The following is an 18436-nucleotide window of genomic DNA, read 5'->3' as shown; positions in this document are numbered from 1 at the left end:
ATTGGACAGATTGGACTCCAGTGCATGTGTCCAACTGTGTTGGTCCAGACCTCCATCTGCTACAGCTCATAGACTGACTGATACCAGCGGACCCCCTCTAGACCTTGGACATGTGGACCACACACACACGTACAGATGCACCTTGAACTGTGGACACTAACTGGGCTTCACATTCAACTGGATGGACTGGCTTTAAACCTGGGTTTAAACTCAGCTGTGCTTTGAACTGAGCTCAGATTAAAGGAGTGTTTGTTGGTTCAGCCCAGTCTCTGACAGGTTCAACTGGACCGACTTTACCTGATCTCAGTTCTATCATCGTGGTTCTGCTCACACCTGTTCACTCTGCTCACTGGGAATGTTGTGGAACATGGTCATGTGACTGTTACTGATGCATTGTGGGTGTTTTGTGTGTGTTTGTCCTGACGTTACCTCCCACAGTCAGATAGAGGGCGGGGCTCTGAGACGACGAGAAGCTGCAGTTATAAACGTCCACGTGATAAACACATGTGTAGTTCCCTCGGTGGGCGTAGCCCATGGAGGACAACAGAAAGTGGGCGGAGTGATTGACGGCCGGCAGGGTGAGGTTCAGCGGCTTCTTGGTGTCGGAGATCAGCTGGAAGGAGCCTCCCGGGTACTGCGGTCGGACGGAGCAGGTGACGGTGAAGTCGGAGCCCACCAGCACCCAGAACCCCTGCTGGTAGACCCCAAAGACCCCGTCAGACAGGGAGATGTTGGGCTGAGGCAGCAGATCTGTCCACACACAGAGACATGATTGGACCAAGCAGCACACATGAGCACAAACAAGCAGTCAGAGAATCCATCCTCCTCAGAGACACAGATGGATCTGATCCACAGGAGTTTGGGATGGGATGAACACTGACCAATGAAAACAGGAGGAATGGGTCATTTAGAGCACAGCTGACCTTCAAAGGCATTATGGGAAAAAAGGACACACATGTGGTGGTTTTACAGTCTCACATGTCAACATTTGGTCCTTTTGTCCTAAATGAGACTAATGGGAAATCTGTTTGTGTTTTCAGCCTCATCTGGTCCAAATGAAGACGTTCATTTGAGATCTGGACGTTCCAAAGGTCAAAGGTCAATATTTGACACATTTGACAGAAAAAACAATGAACTGAGACAAAATAATCAACTGATGAAATGAACAGATTCATTAGATGTAACTTTAAACATCAGAGTTAGAACCATCTGGTCACTGAGAATTCAGTGAAGACTAGGGCTGCACAAGTAATCGTTAAATGATCGCAATCTCGATTCACACATGAATGCGATTTCAATTCTAAACGTGGACGATTTTAAGCATTTCATTTCACGGCTGCATTTCAAACAAATGCCCACAAACGCAGAACTGCTGCTGCCTCCTCCCTCAACTAATGGTAAAGCATCTTCACAACACATGAGCCTGCTGCTGTCGGCTGTAGTTGAGTGAAGAAAGAGTGAATTACAGCAGAGGAACATCTGCGGTAAAGAGAGTGAAATGGATGAAAACCCCAGTGGGAGGGGCCGGAGTCACCCACCTGAACTCCTGCCCAGTTAAGGTTCACTTTCATCAGTGTTAATCTCATGTCGGTCTTGTTTTCTGTGTGTTTTCATTTTCACTTCTCTGACCTCTGCACTGTTCTCATTTTCCTTTTCTTTTCTTTGCGGGTGACGATAACTCGGCCTTTAACCAAGAATCAAAAGTCTCACCCTCTACAAAAATTTTATATTAAAAATAATCCATTGTGCTGGCTGGGAAGTTTACTTGCGCTGCAAACTTTCACAGATCAGCTGATGTCGCTTAGCAACCTGGGACCATTAGTGCAGGGAAACAGGAAATGAGTATAAAGTTTTACTTTCACTTCTGTGGGGGTACGGACCACACCGCCCCGTACCCCCATAGTATAAGTAGGACAGAAACCAACACACGCGCAGGTAACCGGCTGAAATGCACAGACCTTCAAACCCCCCCGGCCGAACTACACGCGTCTGGCCGAGCCCCCCCCCCCCCCACTGACCGAACCGCACACATGCAAACCCCCCCCCCATTACACACAGCCACACCAACAGATTAATTCAACAGCAAACACTGCATAAGTGACTGGACTACTGCAGAGTGATATGAAAGACACAAATCAGAGGTAAAAGAACTTATTTTCTTTGACAGCGGTGCAATAAACATTTTGTGAAAAAAATCGTGCCAGAGAATCATTATCTCAATTCTAAGCAAAAGAATCGTGAATCACATTTTTGCCAGAATCGTGCAGCCCTAGTGAAGACACAGTTTGTGTCCGTTTGTACCTGAACACACCACGTCCACACCAGATGAATGATTGTAGGAATCATATACTTTAACACAGTCCCTCAGTCCAGATGTCAGCTTTACACAAGGAACTGAGACCCCCCACACAGGTCTGTATGTAGAATCATCTGTTGTGTTGACTGAAACAGCTGATCCACAGTCCACATGTTGACACACAGCAGATCCAGACTTCAGGTCCCAGTGTTTAAAGCGGTCTACTACTGGTCTCCAGTGTCCCTGGTGTTGGATCTCCAAAGTACCAGCACAGCGGCTCGGCTGTCCCACCAACCTGACCCCACCTGGATCTGAGCAGAGACACAAAGACATGAGTCAAAGGAACACACTGTCATATGAAAGCCACGCCCCCTTGGTACCTGTAAAAGTCTGTCATATGAAAGCCACGCCCCCTTGGTACCTGTACAGGTGAGTCCAGCAGCTGTTCCAGGTGAGCAGGTCTTCCCAGCTGAGCTGGACCTTCTACAGTCCAGGACAGCAGACTCATTTCCTTCACACTGGAGCTCACTGGTCCAGACTGGAGCCTCCCCCTCTCCATAGAGCCCCCCCTGGAGGAGCCCAGGAGCCCCACAGCCCAGCTCCCTACAGACCACCTGGGCGTCGTTAAGATCCAAATCCTCTTCACACGCCGAGGACCAGGACTGGTTGGACCGGACCTCCAGTCTGCCTGAACACAGACTGGAACCATGGACCAGTCTGACAGAGTCTGTGGACCCACAACAACACACACACATGTTTAAAGACACAAAAGGCCCTGGACAGACGGCAGTGTGAGGGTGGACTCTGTCAAAGCCTCCTGTCAGTCATTAGTGACACAGGAACTAAACAGGACTCATGGACCAGTTCAAGCAGAGACACAACGTCCTCAAAGAAAACAGCAGAACACAGAACACACCAATAAAAGGCCCTTTAGTGTTGAATGTGGAGCTGAAGGACACAGTGAGTGTGTGCTGTTGTTGACCTGGATTCCAACAGAGGGCGCTGTCTACATTCAGACTGGACTCAAACAGGCCTCAGGTCCACTCTGTGGATCCTCAGTCACAGGTTAGAGTTAGTTGAACGTCAGCGCTGGTGGACACACAGTCATTCTGAAGTCAGACTGAACATTCAGTATGTGTGAGTGGGGTCTGTTCAAAGGCACACACACAATCCCAGTGGTCAGTGAATGCACCATAATGCAGTGGGTTTGATCAGTGACCTGTGCACTGGTTCATCTCAGACCACTGGAAACATGTGGCTCATGTCAAACATCTGCATTTAAGGACATGCTTTAGTGTCAGTGATGTTTCCATGGTGTCCTCAGAGTCCAGCAGACCCACATAGAGCTGGAAAAAGAGCACATGGACCAACACAAAGTCCAGTTCAAACTAATGGACTCAGTCCTTCTGAGCTGTTCAACAGCCTGTTGGAAAGCAGAGTCATGTGACCACGTTCATGGACTGGAACTGAATTCAGCTGCATGTGTTTGATGGTTCAGTCCAACTGTCCAATGTGTGGACCTGGTCTGACTGGGTTTGGTTTGACCCAGCTCAGATAAAACACACCTGAATGGACTCATGGAAGAACTGGGACAGAACCAGGACCATCATCAGTAGACTTACCTGAACAGGTGAGGGACAGGATGGAGCGAGAGGGCCATGCATCTGTTCTCATACAGTCCATCAGTGCAGATGTAGAGAGAAGACAGTCGGAGTTGATGGACCACTTAAGACCAGATGAACCAGATCCTCTCACAGAAACAGCAGATCCACAGTCCAGTCGACGACATATGACATCTGCTGCCTTCAGGGTCCAACGGTCATAAGAAGGACCATATCCCACATCTCTCCATACTCCATGATGTTTGATCTGTACTTCACCGTTACAGCGACTGGCTCCTCCCACCAGTCTGACATCATCAGGATCTGATCAAATACAAGTGACAGATAAATGAGCTCAAAGTGAGTGAACTGATGTCAGCTGGTGTCAGTCAAAGCTCCGCCCACCTGTGCAGGTAAGGTCCACAGCTGTTCCAGATGAGCAGGTCTGTGCCCCTGAGCTTCCACAGTCCAGCAGAGCAGACTCATGGCCTTCACAGGTGAACATCTGCCCCACAGGAGCCTCCGCTGCTCCAGAGAGCGCCCCCTGGAGGAGCCCAGGAGCCCCACAGCCCAGCTCCCTACAGACCACCTGGGCACCAGGAAGGTCCAAGTGTCCTTCACACACTGAGGACCAGGACCTGGACTGGTTAGACCGGACCTCCAGTCTGCCTGAACACACACTGGACCCATGGACCAGTCTGACAGAGTCTGTGGACACAGATGGAAGCAGACTGGAATAAGACTAGAGTCTGAAGTGGACTGTAGTGGACTGGAGGAGACAAGGGTCTGGGGGTTGGACTATATAGTGGATTTTACTGGACTGTAGTGGACTCACATTCATATGTGTTTGTGTTTGTTTCTTCTGTGTGACATGATGTTCATCAGCTGTTTGTTTGTGGACGTGGATATTATTGATTGATTGATTGTATTGATCAGTTTGTGTGAGTTCACTTTAAATCTGAGTTGAAGTCTTGGACCGACCAGGATCTGAGAGTCCACAGAGTCTGGAGCCCACAGTGACAGTGGAAGGGTTAGGGTTCAGTGTTAATGCTCTTACCTGAACAATTCAGCTCCAGGGATGAAGAGAGATATGCATCAGGTCTAAAACAGTTGCTCAGTTCAGATTCATCACAGTCTGATCTGATCCACCAACTTTCTACATCTGAATGCTTATATCTTTCTCTCAGTGAAACTGCAGATCCACAGTCCAGTTCTGCACAAACTCTGTTTCCTAACTTCCTGTACCAGTATAACCCTTCCACTGGTTTCCAGTTTCCATCCTGTTGTTTCATCTCCAGGTCACCATGACAACGACTGGCTCCTCCCACCAACCTGAAGTGGACAGACTCTGTAGAAATAAGACAGACCAGTCAGAGTCCAGTCCAGAACCACACCAGCCCATGTGGACCACATGGACTGGATTCTTGAGCACATGTGGTTTCCATGTGTGAACAGTGTTTTCAGTCCCACTGACAGATTTTGTGTCCAAACGGACTCAGTTCATCCCTCATTCATTCAGTCAGTGAATTGAATGGTCAGTCTGCTCCTGTTTGTCAGTGTTTCCTTCACTTGTGGATCTTTAAAGCCACACTTGTCCAAATGTCAGGAACAGGAGCTGAGCGTGCTCAGTGGAGCTTCTGTAAACCCATCCTTCCTGAATCCTCTGCATTGGCTCCAGTTTGTTCAGATGAAAACCACCTGAACCAGGATGTTCAGCTTCAGCCCAGTTCACATCCCTCCTTCCTGCATTTCTTACCTGTTGAAGTGCTGTTGTTTTCAGACAGGAGCCCTGCAGGAAAAACACAAAGGACAGCCATGAAAACAGGACAAGACTGGGATTAGAACTCAAACATGTCCACATTAGGAACCAAACAGGAAACTGAGGCTGATCAGGTTGGATCCAAATCTGTCTGAACTGTGTTTGTGCTTTGACTTTGACAAACGGCGTCTAAATACCAAAGCAGCACATGAGACACAGATGAAGGTTCAAATACAAATATATGACATGATTGAACAGCAGCAGATGAACCACCACAAGATGAAACTGACACATTTAGGTTGAGCAGGATCAGTCAAACTGGAGGAATCATGAATGAATCGACTGAAATCGACTCAGACTGAATTAAACTGATTATTGTTCAGTTTGTGTTTGATGGTTGAATTAAAAACCCATTGATCCAGAGCTGATCTGTAGTTATTAAACTCATATATTAATCATTTGAATCTAAATGTTGAGTTGAACAGGTTCTGTCAGTGGATTGTGTAACAGCAGCTGATGGACAGACTGTGGAACCAATCACAGAGCTGGAATCAGCAGCGGCTGTGACAAACAGGAAGTGAAGCAGTAAAGTTGGTTTAGACTGAGGCCAGCGGTAGGCATGGGCGGGGCTGGGCTCAGCCCACCCAATTGTCTGTCTTGCCCCCCCCAATCCAAAGTTCAGGGAAAACGTTTATCCAACAGACTCCACTACTATTGGGTCTTATTTGTGATTGGATGGACAGCCTACAGCCCGCCCTATTCCATCAGTGATTGGTTGTCATTATTGTTTTGTATTTCCTGAGTGCTTCATTCGAGTTTCACTGTATCTGTGACTTTTTGACGTGCTCTTGGGCTCTGGGTTCCTGTAGAGCAGCCGGCCCGCTGCAGCGCCATCACCTTATGTACACACACGACTGTACAGAGTGTGGAGCACACTCAATGCTCTGAGGATGTCAGATTAGAGCTGATACACACTTACAGATTAGTATAGAGAATTTGAGGAGTTTGGACCAGAAGGAACGGCTGCTTCACAGGAGGTGGAAGTTGAATGAGACTCAGACGAAGGATGAACTTTATAAATGTCGGCTTGTGTTTTTAGAAAAAATTATTTAAAAAAAATAAATAAATAAATAAATCTGAAATAAAAGTTCTCTCTCTTTTGGTTCCAACAGTTCTCAGTAACAGCTGTTTTCACAATCACAGTGGTTCCAGTTCTCTTACCTGGGTGCACCCGATCTAAATCTAAACATACACAAGGTCACTCCTGACTGAAATCACAATTCACATGTAAATTCAATAAACATTTCATGGATCAGAGAAAATCAGTCACTTTCAACACAAAACCTTATTCTGAAGGGAATGGCTCCAAAAGGACACAAAACCCACACCAAGTCCACTTCCTGTGTTTGAACGTGTAAATGTAGAAAGTCTGAAGAGTCCAGTTGAATGTGGAAAAGTTCCAGGAGTGTGTGTGTGTGTGTGTGTGTGTTGGCAGAGGCAGTTGGTGTCAGATGATGTCAAAGGGTTTAGTTGCAGTGTTCCTACCACACACACCGTGCAGTAGCAGGATCACAGATCGTCTACCGGATTTGGCTCGCCATCAACTGTCCAATGATCCAACGAAGTAACCATGGAAGTTCAAAGATGGATAGAATAAAAAAAACCTGACCTGTCGAAAGACAGTGTGATAAAACATCATAAGTTATCTAACATTCAATTTTCACAATCTATCTGACTAACTTTACATGTTGTAACATATTACATGACAACAGATGAAACTAAAACAGTGGAAAACACACTCATGTACTATTACTGTCTAATGCACTTCTGTAACAGGACTGTGAATACCATTACATTCACATGTTAAATCAGTTTTTTTTTCTTTAAGGCACTGCTAGAAAATGCAGCAGAACAATAAAACAACATCACATTTGGATTACTTATTGACCCTTTGCACCGACGTCACAGTTATCACGTGACTAGGGGTTCAGTTCCATGGTGGACGGTAAAAGCAACACAACAAACAAACCAATGAGCGACGGATTCTGTCTACAGCACTGAAAATAAAGTTTTGGAGTTGTCCTGCGAAGGGACTCACCTTACTGGACGGCACAAAGAACGCTATTTGGAGAAGCTAGCGATAGCAGGGCTAGCTACAGACCCATACCTTCTGCCTCCTGATGTGTTTACGGATCTAGCAAAATCCTCCAGTCTACCGGAGTTTAAAGCACACCATCTGTCCCATTCTGTTCTAAATGGAGTGTCCCCATACACAGGTGTGATCTAAAAGCAGACTAAAGTCTGGATGAGCCCAGTTCTTAGTCTCAGCTTAGATTACCCAGTGGCTGTACTGCGCTCACGGCAGAGGAATGGATCTCATAATGGTAAAGGAAAGATACAGCTAACGTTAGCTAGCTAGCTGTGTATGTTTTGAACATGTTTCCCCAGCATGCCATCCAAACTCACATAGACTGTGCACGGATGACTCAGTTCCTTCAGCTAACCTACAAAAAGTTGTGGCCTTTGCATCTTTACTAGCTAGGTGTACCATTCTGTTCAAATGGAAGGACTCATCACCTCCAACACACGATCAATGGATTAGAGACATCATGCTTAATAGAAAGTTAGAAAAAATTAGGTGCACCCTAAATAACTATCAATAAATTTGACTAAATATGGGAGCCTCTGTTACACTGTGTGAATATATTGCCTGGCCTGGAACTTTAAGAACATTTTAGGTGTTTATATTGTTATTGACCTGTTTTATTTATTTATTTATTTATTTTCTTCCCTCCTTTAACGGTACCAGAATGCACTGTCTTTATGCGTGTCTTGTTTGTATTGCCTTTTTTTCCCTTGGGTTCTGTTTGTTTATCATGTCCAGTGTCAGTCTTTGTATTATGAATACGTTGCTTGAAATTATAAATGTTATACTTGTGAAATGAAAAGTTCTATAAATGTTGAAAAGTTCTATAAAAAAAGTTAAAAAAAAAACAAAAAAAACAAAAAAAACAAACCTTAAATACACTGGAACCAAAAGCAGCTCTAATTCACTAACACTGTGTAATAATGTTAGTGTGTGTCATCAGTATCCTACAGTATTAGCTCTGCTGTTGAAGTGTCTGCCTTTCTCCTATCTACACACAGTCATATGTACAGTTTGACCACTAGAACATATGGCTAGGGATGTAACAATATGAAAATTTCGTATCACAGTTACAGTGACAAAAATTATCACGGTTATGATTATGATCCCGGTATTGTTGAAATTGTGCTGAAAATGTTCAAAAAGTACTAATACACACACTGAAACAATTTAACCAAGTTGTATTTTGAAAATAAATAAATAAATAAATAATAAAATAATAATAATAATAATAATAATAATAATAATAATAATAACAGGCACAACTTACCTTCTGTTGCAGAAATATTCAAATATTACCCTTAGGGGTCTGAGCCTATTTTGGCCGTTTTTGAGTACTTCTGATTTTGCCTTTATATACTATATATAGAAATGTTTACTATACCCATGTTTGGGATCTGTTTTTTCAACACAACTTCATCTATCTCATCTGCCTATTAATTTTTCACTTTAACTGACTATAAAAATATAAAAGGACAAAAAACAAACAAAAAAAAAAATTATAAATCCAATTTGAAAAATGTATATACTCTATTGCATAAATAACACACAGATGCTTAACGAACTTTTGCAAAGACTTAAAAAGTGAATATTGGTTCCAAATATTAGGAATATACAATTAAAATTGTAATAAATTAAAGCTATACTCTAATATTGGACATGAAAGCAGATCTTTACATAGGGTTTTTTCCTCTAAAAGTGCGCTAATCAAACACAGTTATCATGAGAATTAGAATTTAAATGGTAATATTAACCATCTCTTATTTTACTGCGGTTTACCGTTATACCGGTAATCGTTCCATCCCAACATATGGCACAGCATAATGACAATAACAGTATTTATAGAACATAGTGGAGCTGGTCCAAAGGCAGCCACTACAACAACAGAGCTAATATTGAAGGTACTGATGACAGCCACTGGAACAGAGTGGCTCATAGTAGTTAACCCAGTCTACCACCTAGCTAGCGTTTGGAGGAGCTAATGTGCTCTGGACACAAACAGAGCCTGTTCTATCTGTAATATCAGCTCCATCAGATCCAGGCTCTGTCTGGAACCAGCTGAAACCATGGATGGAACTGTTGTGTGTGACCACTGGACATGGAAAGCAGGGTTCAAAAACAAACAAAAAACAAGAACGTTCAGTTTAAATTCCATATTAGCCGGTTTGCCGTCCAGTGTGTAGTCAATAGGAAAAGATCTGTTTTACAGAGAAAATACTTCAAATTATGTGCACAATATGTGTGACTGTTAAGCACAAGTAACAATTCACTAGAAAACAGTAAAAATAATAAAATACATTCACATTTCAATCACTTGTCTGAGAAAACATGTTTTCCATGAAAAACAGGAGTAACCGTTCAGTCTGAGGAACAGTTCACTCACCAATTCACACCAGGGAGAAAGAGGAGGCACAAAATGGAGGAGAAAGAGGAGGCACAAAATGGAGGAGAAAGAGGAGGCACAAAATGGAGGAGAAAGAGGAGGCACAAAATGGAGGATAAAGAGGAGGCACAAAATGGAGGATAAAGAGGAGGCACAAAATGGAGGATAAAGTAGAGGCACAAAATGGAGGATAAAGAGGAGGCACAAAATGGAGGAGAAAGAGGAGGCACAAAATGGAGGATAACGAGGAGGCACAAAATGGAGGATAAAGAGGAGGCACAAAATGGCGGCGCTTCAAAGCCTCGGATTTCTTCAACTAAGAAAAGTCCATGAAGAGGAGGAAAAAATCCTGACTTTCTGAACCTTTGTCTTCATTTCAGAGCATAAATTAATCCAATAATATTTCCAGTGAAACATGTTGGAGTTCACTCTGAGCAGATTTCTGAACTGACCTTCACGGGTCACGCTGAAGTCTGGGCTTCACGATGGAGGAAAATCCAGCAAAGCGCTCGATAAGAATCTGAAAAAGGAGTTGTGTCAGTGCCGACGCCCATTTTCCAGGTGGAGCTGACTGGTAGATTTGACCTGTTGGACTTTTCTCTCCTTTCTTTGTGGCTCTTTTCTCCGTCTCGGTCCGTCCTGCTGAGTTCAAGAGCTCCTGGAGAAAGGAAGAGGAACTGACAAGAACGGAAGGTTCCAGAGAAAAGGGGAGGGACAATGAGCCCATTTACAACAGCTCATAGGTCAGGAGCTGTGTGTCAATCATTTTTACAGGACGTTAACTCTGACTACTGAACAAAATCTGTTTATTACTAATAGAAAATAGAACAATCAGAAACAGAAGTGAAGGACAATTTAGTGAATAAGTTCAGATCCTATTATGTCAAATCCTATTCTATTCTATCATATTCTATGATCTGAGGTAAAGCACCATGGTCATCTGGACAGAACATGTGAGAAATACAGCAGATAGAAATACAGCAGATAGAAATACAGCAGATAGAAATACAGCAGGTAGAAATACAACAGGTAGAAATACAACAGACAGAAATACAACAGACAGAAATACAACAGGTAGAAATACAACAGATAGAAATACAACAGAGAGAAATACAGAAGATAGAAATACAACAGATAGAAAAGCAACAGATAGAAATACAGCAGATAGAAAAACAACAGATAGGAATACAACAGAAATACAACAGAAAGACTTAGAGCAGATAGAAATACAACAGACAGAAATACAACAGATAGAAGCACAACACATAGAAATACAACATAAGTACAGAAGATAGAAATTGAAGACATAGAAATACAACAAAGAGAAATACATGAGATAGAAATACAACATAGAAGTACAGCAGATAGAAACAGAACACTTAGAAATACAACAGACATACAGCAGATAGAAATACAGCAGATAGAAATACAGCAGATGGAAATACAACACATAGAAATACAACATAAAAGTACAGCAGATAGAAACAGAACACATAGAAATACAAGACATACAGCAGATAAAAATACAGCAGATAGAAGGGACATGTGCTCAGTAGTTCTCTGACTTTCCCAATAATTCCTAATATTCTGATATTTGAACTTTAATGTGGTTTCTGGGTCTTCCAACTTCACTTCTTGTGTAAAGTTACTCCAAGGAATGGGATTTCATTGACCCTTTCAGTCTGGATTATTTAGACTTAGATGTCTGTTATCACCACCATCAATCAAATCAATGTCAAAACTGTGTCAATCAAACAACAACTGTCCAATCGAATCCTGTTTTGATTGAAATGATCAGATTCATTTATTACAGACTTTTATTGACTCACAGATCCAATAAAACTCCAATCAAACACAAACAGAAGCTTTTCTCCGTTTCCATTTCCAAGTGGTGACAGATTGATCAGATCTAATCTCAGCAGGTCGGTCCGTCGTTGGACAAACGCTGGCGTTTCCGTTCAGTCCACAATTGGACAAATGGTGGAATTTCCACAGGAAGCATCAATCTACAGTCAAAACCAGGAGTTTGTTCACAGACGGCAGAGTAAATATGAACCACACAAACAAAACACAAGAAACATTCAGACTGAACAATGAATGTAGGACAGAAAACTGTGTTCCACTCAAAGCACCAAAAACTCTGGTTCATGTTGGACCTGATGAAATGGAACCTCATCTGGATGTGGCTTTGGACATTTACCCACAATTCAACTCTTCAGTCATGGATGGAGGTTTAGGATCACGCCCAGGGAATCAAAGTCTATTTTTTCTTTTTTTTTTTTACACATAAAAAGTCATATTTCAGTATAAATGTTGTTCTACTGTTTGAATAAAAGCATCATACACAGAGTGAAGAACTCTTTGGACTATTCTGAGTAAAAACTATTTTCAAAAACAAGTCAGAATATGATCAGAATGAAGTGGTATTTACATGCGTATAAACTCTGTGAATAGAAGCTGAGACGTTGATGGATGGTGAAGCATCCGAACAGAATGAAGGCGTTTATTGGTTCAGCTGTGAAACTGTTGATCCGATCCAAATATCAGCTGGACTCACACTGAACAACTGGGACTCTACAAATGGGATGTTTCTTCCACAACTCTCATCGTGTTTGTCTCCGCCTTCATTCGGATCCGCTTCACGGAGACCTGGAAAAAACATGGCAGCACACATGTCCAGTTCAGACTCCTGTGTGTGACTCAGTCTGAAGTCCAATGGATCCACTGAGGACAGATGTGAACGTACCTTATAGAAGAAGAAGAGGCAAAGATCAAATATGAGCAGAGCCGAGACCAGGACCACCACCCTGATGATCAGATTTGTCACCAAGTCTGAAACACAAGAGAAACAACCTTTAAAACAACGCCCATGGAACATGTGTTTGAAGACAATGAAGAAATACCAAAGGAAGGAAGGAAGGAAGGAAGGAAGGAAGGAAGGAAGGAAGGACACCTGGACAAGTTCCCAAAGAAGGCAGACCAGAGCAAAAGGAACGACTCCAGAGGCAGAACAATCTAGTCCACACCTGGACTGATTTTCACTAGAACTATATCAGAGAGGATCAAACCAGCAGCAGAGGACCAGCTGGGTTCAACCAGGCTGGATTTGACCAGAACAGGTCAGGTGTTGATCCCAGAGCACCCAGCGGATCATGGTGGAACAGTCTGTAGAGTGGAACCTGCCTGGATTAGTCCACTTCAACCACTGTCAAAAAGCATTTGATGACACAAACCGCTCCAACACTCTGGAAACTCAGGAGACACTACGGAATACCGGAGAAACGAGTCAACGTTGTGAAGGCCATGGACCAGGAACCAACTGCCCAGAAAGGACAACTGTCACAACCTGTCCACGTACAGACAGGAGGAGCACAAGAATTCTGTTCATCCTGGCAGTTGATTGGATCGTGAAGGAACCGACCAAAGGAAGACACCTCTGAAACAGTTCCATCTGTTCCACGACCACAGGACATGTTTTATCTCACACTTGTTTCAGACAGTAGAAGTTGCTGGTTGTCTCAGTTGGTCTTAAATTGCTTGTTGCAGCTCAAACCCATGGGTCAGTGCAGTAATTCTCCACTGGACAGATCTGAACTAGTTCTAATAAAATCCTGGTTCAGACGTTTGTGTTTTTCAGACTGAATGTGTCTCTGTGGACACACCAGACAGATGGAAAAAAACAGGACCAGTGTCTCCAACTGGTCCGATCCAGACCAGTTTGGGTTGGACTTGAATCTGTGGACATTGTAGACCTTCAGACTCAGACCCACAGGTTTTAGTGGGACTGGTTTGTAGATTCCATGAGTTGAGTTCTGAGCTGAAGTTGACTTCAAAGTGTTGGTTGATGTTGTTGAAGTGGACTGGTCCTATTGGACAGATTGGACTCCAGTGCATGTGTCCAACTGTGTTGGTCCAGACCTCCATCTGCTGCAGCTCCTAGACTGACTGATACCAGTGGACCCCCTCTAGACCCTGGACATGTGTACCACACACACACATGTACAGATGCACCTTGAACTGTGGACACTAACTGGGCTTCACGTTCAACTGGATGGACTGGCTTTAAACCTGGGTTTAAACTCAGCTGTGCTTTGAACTGAGCTCAGATTAAAGGAGTGTTTGTTGGTTCAGCCCAGTCTCTGACAGGTTCAACTGGACCGGCTTTACCTGATCTCAGTTCTACCATCGTGGTTCTGCTCACACCTGTTCACTCTGCTCACTGGGAATGTTGTGGAACATGGTCATGTGACTGTTACTGATGCATTGTGGGTGTTTTGTGTGTGTTTGTCCTGGTGTTACCTCCGACAGTGAGATAGAGGGCGGGGCTCTGAGACGACGAGAAGCTGCGGTTATAAACGTCCATGTGATAAACACATGTGTAGTTCCCTCGGTGGGCGTAGCCCATGGCAGACAACAGGAAGTGGGCGGAGTGATTGACGGCCGGCAGGGTGAGGTTCAGCGGCTTCTTGGCGTCGGAGATCAGCTGGAAGGAGCCTCCTGGGTACTGTGGTCGGACGGAGCACGTGACGGTGAAGTCGGAGCCCACCAGCACCCGGAACCCCTGCTGGTAGACCTCAAAGACCCCGTCAGACAGGGAGATGTTGGGCTGAGGCAGCAGATCTGTCCACACACAGAGACATGATTGGACCAAGCAGCACACATGAGCACAAACAAGCAGTCAGAGAATCCATCCTCCTCAGAGACACAGATGGATCTGATCCACAGAAGTTTGGGATGGGATGAACACTGACCAATGAAAACATGAGGAATGGGTCATTTAGAGCACAGCTGACCTTCAAAGGCATTATGGCACAGTTTTTAACCTTGGGGTGGGGACCCCACATGGGGTCGCCTGGAATTCAAATGGGGTCACCTGAAATTTCTCGTAATTGATAACAAAAAACCAAACTACTAACTTACTTAATAAAAAAAAAATTAGGGCTGGGCAAGTTCACAGGTTATTACTGCGTTAACGTATTCATTAAATAACGCCAACATTTTTTTTAATCTCCCGTTAATCGTTTTTGATTATTTTTCTGCCTTTCAAGCAAGTCTTACTTCATTTATACATATAGACTCTTATTTTAAAACTCATGCTTTTATTTTGGCGCTCCACATGCACTGTAGAACCAAGCGCCAGTGTCTGAGAGGAGAAAAGTGAGCGAACTTTCCGAGTAATGCTGAATCAAACTTATCTCCTGCAGTTCACCGCCTGCATGTATCAATCATTCTGCTGTTTGCTAAATAATTTCACATGCAAACGTGCCGTTAGAAACATGTTTATGATGTTATTTTGGATGTGTTTATTACAATGTGTTATTAACATGTTCAACCTAATTTGTTTATGCTAGCAGTCGGAGATGGGTTGCTAATTCTTTATGCAGGCTCATGCTAAGTTTATGTAAATTCATTGGTTGTGTTTAGGTAGAATATGCCAGCCTTTGAACAAACCTTTACTTATTTACGATGTGATTAGCTCGATGCTATCTTGAAAGGGAAAATCCATAGACGCTAATGATTAGTATTTACAGATTAACTTAAGATTTACAACATGTTTTTATCCAGCAACAAAGGTTCACATCAGAGATATTTGATACTATTCATTCTTCCAAAAACTGAACATAAAATACTCACAGGCAAACGTTTTTGGGGCCATACAAACAGAGTGAAAGAAACGTGTCTGTTAGTTCCTTCTTATGTCCGAACTGACTACGGGAACACCGAAAGGACAAAACATATATTAGTGAAACTTATTCCGACCACTAGAGGGCCCCCTTTGTTTACTTTGAACAACTGAACATCACATATTATTGGGCTTATTAGTATTAGTACTGATTAGTGGGACTAAGACTCCTGTCAATCACTCACAAGCAGAAATAAACTGGTGTGGACATAAACATGGAGAAAAGTACCAGTCTGTTCCATGGAAATTTTCATTTTAAATATCTTCAGATGGTGGGGTTGAGAAGGACAAAGTTATTTGGAAGCACTGACATGTGGAATTATTTTTATCAGCGGAGTACTTCAAGTCTGAAATATCACTGAAAGGAAATACACGCTGTTGATGCCGGCAACTCCCCCAATATAACTATGCGATTAATTGCGATTAATCGCAGAAATCCATGCGATTAATTTCTATGAGAAATTTTAATCACTGCCCAGCACTAAAAAAAAAATGTATGTTGGGTTGACAGAGACAATCCCAATCCATAACAGACAAACTGAAACTGCAGCACTGTGGTTCTGTTTCTGTGTCAAATGTTCATTGTGGTCAGTTTCAGATGCTGCAGCTCTTTCATAATTCATAGTTTCAGTTCTTGTTTGTTCAGTATTAATTGTCCTCCTTGTAAATCCAAGATGGACTGACTGTACATATCCTGACCAAGGAAAATCCAATTTTCCCTTTGTGCAGTAATCTACACCTGGATTTACTGCCTCTGTCCATAATAATATACAATATATAGACTAAATGTCCTCTAAAATTAATGTTTATTTGCAACATAGTATAGCAAACAATTACATGATCAAAAACAAATGAATTTTAGCAAAAAAAAAAAAAAAAAAGTCTCAGTTTTGAATGTCTGGGGTCGCCAGAAGTTTGTGATGTTAAAATGGGGTCAGGAGCCAAAAAAGGTTGGGAACCACTGCATTATGGGTAAAAAAAATGACGATCATGTGGTGGATTGAGAGTCTCACATGTCAACATTTGGTACTTTTGTCCTAAATGAGACTAATGGTAAATCTGTTTGTGTTTTCAGCCTCATCTGGTCCAAATGAAGACGTTCATTTGGGATCTGGACGTTCCAAAGGTCAAAGGTCAATATTTGACACATTTGACAGAAAAAACAATGAACTGAGACAAAATAATCAACTGATGAAATGAACAGATTCATTAGATGGAACTTTAAACGTCAGAGTCAGAACCATCTGGTCACTGAGAATTCAGTTCAGACACAGTTTGTGCCCATTTGTACCTGAACACACCACGTCCACAGCAGAGGAGAGATTATAGGAACCATCTAGTCCAACACAGTCCCTCAGTCCAGATGTCAGCTTTACACAACGAACTGAGACCGACCACACAGGTCTGTCTGTAGAATCATCTGTTGTGTTGACTGAAACAGCTGATCCACAGTCCAGATGTTGACACACAGCAGATCCAGACTTCAGGTCCCAGTCTTTATACTGGTCTTCTACTGGTCTCCAGTGTCCCTGGTGTTGGATCTCCAAAGTACCAGCACAGCGGCTCGGCTGTCCCACCAACCTGACCCCACCTGGATCTGAGCAGAGACACAAAGACATGAGTCAAAGGAACACACTATCATATGAAAGCCACGCCCCCTTGGTACCTGTACAGGTGAGTCCAGCAGCTGTTCCAGGTGAGCAGGTCTTCCCAGCTGAGCTGGACCTTCTACAGTCCAGGACCACAGACTCATTTCCTTCACACTGGAGCTCACTGGTCCAGACTGGAGCCTCCCCCTCTCCATAGAGCCCCCCCTGGAGGAGCCCAGGAGCCCCACAGCCCAGCTCGCTGCAGACCACCTGGGTATCGTTAAGGTCCAAATCCTCTTCACACACTGAGGACCAGGACTGGTTGGACCGGACCTCCAGTCTGCCTGAACACAGACTGGAACCATGGACCAGTCTGACAGAGTCTGTGGACCCACAACAACACACACACATGTTTAAAGACACAAAAGCCCCTGGACAGACGGCAGTGTGAGGGTGGACTCTGGAACCCTTTCAACCCTCAGCCTAAAGCGGTCCACCTGGATTTAAAAAAAATGTTTTTAACTAGAAAAGAATTTAAAAATGTGCCTCAAGTTAGTCCATCTGCCCATATTTCCATAACACTTAGAACATTCAAAATCTAGTCATTTACAATTTCCTGCATGTTCAAATTCTGCTCAAACAGCTTCTTCTCCAGCTTCTAGTTCAGGCCTGAGTGAAATGACCGTAATGACCCAATAAAACCTGGAAAGCACAACGTCTCAAGTTTCAGAAACCGTTGGAATTTTCCAATTGTTTTAACAGTGAAAGAGTTCCATCTGTCCAAACTGCATATGCACAGGGTGTGTCAGCGATGTTAAGAGTTAACAACACATCTGTTCAGTTTTAAGAACAGAGTACCATATATAACAGAACAGTTCTATACAGTCTATTGTCACAGTGATAAATACTGTAATTATGAGGGATACATACTAGTTGGTTCCCCACACAGATGATTAGAAGGATCAAATATGCAATCGTT

The 18436-nt window shown here is 43.2% G+C and overlaps 1 long non-coding RNA gene across 1 annotated transcript; it reads right to left on the bottom strand.

Annotated features, from left to right (window-relative positions):
• Nucleotides 1–528: 528 nt before the first annotated feature.
• Nucleotides 529–17400, bottom strand: LOC115412291 (uncharacterized). Its single transcript, XR_003934323.1, has 3 exons — nt 17160–17400; nt 14353–14357; nt 529–736 (listed from the first exon to the last, which is right to left on the bottom strand). It is a non-coding gene; the product is annotated as an uncharacterized LOC115412291 (long non-coding RNA).
• Between the last annotated feature and the right edge of the window lie 1036 nt (nt 17401–18436).

This window comes from Sphaeramia orbicularis, chromosome 21, assembly GCF_902148855.1.
Source record: "Sphaeramia orbicularis chromosome 21, fSphaOr1.1, whole genome shotgun sequence".
NCBI classification, from domain to species: Eukaryota; Metazoa; Chordata; class Actinopteri; order Kurtiformes; family Apogonidae; genus Sphaeramia; species Sphaeramia orbicularis.
This window is presented reverse-complemented; position numbering and strand designations above follow the sequence as displayed.